Here is a 1,939-nt window from a genome sequence, read left to right as displayed (position 1 = left end):
CACAGACTTGTGAAAGGGGGCACTCCTGGGAAGCCAAGCTTGGGAGATAATCTCTGAAATAGTCATACTTTTCATTGCCTTGTAGATTATGTCTAATGCCCTTTTCAAGGGTATAAAATAATTGTCAGCACTTCTCTACCATAAACAGCTTCATCCTTCCATAAACCAGACCAGTTGCCCAGCTGGGAACGTTTTTCTGCAAGACAACAATGGCCCCTGAGGCTTCTGAGTAGCCAAGCCTTGGATTTAGTCCTCAGCTCTGCACGTCTCTGAAAGATGCCCTTGAGTCTTCATTCTTGCTCAGTGTCCTGTGAAAAATGCTCAGGCGGCCACCACCTGATCCCAGAGGCTCATTACCTTCTGACCCTGATCTGTCAGTCGACTCTTCCTCATTTTTCCCCTCATAAACACAGCTCAGACGTCCGTTGGGCTAGATGAGCGATGATGGTTGAGGTTAGAACAGGGTCCAAAAGTCAACAGAGGAATCCAATTACTTCTTTGCAGAAGCAAATCCAGTGTGAATTCTCCAAAGTCAGGTATGCTGCCTGGTGTGCAAGGTGGTGAAAATCCCAGATGGGAGACAAAAGAAAGGACTCAGTGAGGCAAACAACATCCAGATCTGGTTCTCAAAACTAACCGTCTGGTGCTATGGAAAAATGTCAACGCGTGCTGTCATACTTATGAGAGTTCCTGAGCTCCAAAGAGAGAAGGAAATGGAGAACTAAAAATTCTTCCCAAAACAGGCCTACCTCAGAGATATTGTGGGTTGGATTCCAGACCATTGCAATAAAGTGGATAATGCAATAAAGTGAGTCACATGAATTTTCTGGTTTTCTAGTGCTTGCAAAAGTTATGTTTGCACTGTACTATAGTGTATTGGGCTTCCCTGGTGGCTCAGAGGTTAAAGCGTCTGCCTGGAATGCAGGAGACCCAGGTTCGATTCCTGGATCAGGAAGATCCCCTGGCGAAGGAAATGACAACCCACTCCAGTACTCTTGCCTGGAGGATCCCATGGAGGGAGGAGCCTGGTAGGCTACAGTCCATGGGGTGACAAAGAGTTAGACACGACTGAGTGATTTCACTTTCATAGTGTATTAAGTATGCAATAGCATTATGTTTTTTAAAAAGTATATACTTTAGTTAAAAATACTTTATTGTGAAAGAAAATGTAAGCCATTATCTGAGCCTTCAGTGAGGTAAAGGGGTTGAAATATTTTGAGAATTATCAAACTGTGACATAGAGCAGTGAATATATGAAAAATTTGTACCAATAGTCTCAATAATAATATTTTTAAAAGTGTGACACAGAGTGAGCAGGTGCCCTGGAAAAGGGACTTACTTGATACAGGGTTGACACAAATCTTCAATTTGTAACAAAATATTGTATCTGTGAAACAGTAAAGCCCAGAGCAACAAAGTAAGATATGCCTGATGGAATTAATTCTTGTGAAAAAACTTAGGACTTCATGTCTTTTGGCTGAGATGTGACATGTTCAGGGACACTGAACTCATACAGCCTCATGTGGTTCTATTTTTAAAAACAAAGTGAAAATAGCCTATTTCTTCAGGCTTTCCTCAGGCAAATTGTTGGACTAGTTTAGGCTGTTCTCCAGAGAATAATTTCTTTCCTTGGACATTACAGGCAGGACTTGTAAAACACCAAAATCCACTTGAAGTCACATATCTGGTATGGCTTTCAGTAGGCTAACAGAAGTTAAGAAGAGTCACAAAGTATAGTTTTAAAGAATCACAGTGAATCTTTCGTTAGAAATCTTTCTTTTAACTTGTTTTCGGCTCTGAGGGTCTCGGTTGCTGTGTGCGGGCTTTCTCTAGTCGTGGCGAGCGGGGGCTGCTCACCAGTTGTGATGCAGGGCTCCTCACTGTGGGGGCTTCTCCTGCTGGGGATCGCGGTCTCTAGGGCACACGGGCTTCAGTCGTC

General features: G+C 43.2%; 1 non-coding gene across 1 annotated transcript; it reads left to right on the top strand.

Moving 5' to 3' along the window:
* Nucleotides 1-883: 883 nt before the first annotated feature.
* TRNAS-GGA (transfer RNA serine (anticodon GGA)) lies at nt 884-956 on the top strand. Its single transcript has one exon. It is a non-coding gene; the product is annotated as a tRNA-Ser (tRNA).
* The last annotated feature ends 983 nt before the right edge of the window (nt 957-1,939 follow it).

This window comes from Capricornis sumatraensis, chromosome 4 (genome assembly GCF_032405125.1).
Source record: "Capricornis sumatraensis isolate serow.1 chromosome 4, serow.2, whole genome shotgun sequence".
Lineage (NCBI taxonomy): Eukaryota > Metazoa > Chordata > Mammalia > Artiodactyla > Bovidae > Capricornis > Capricornis sumatraensis.
The sequence above is the reverse complement of the archived record's forward strand: the minus strand, read 5'-3'. Positions and strand labels throughout refer to the sequence as shown.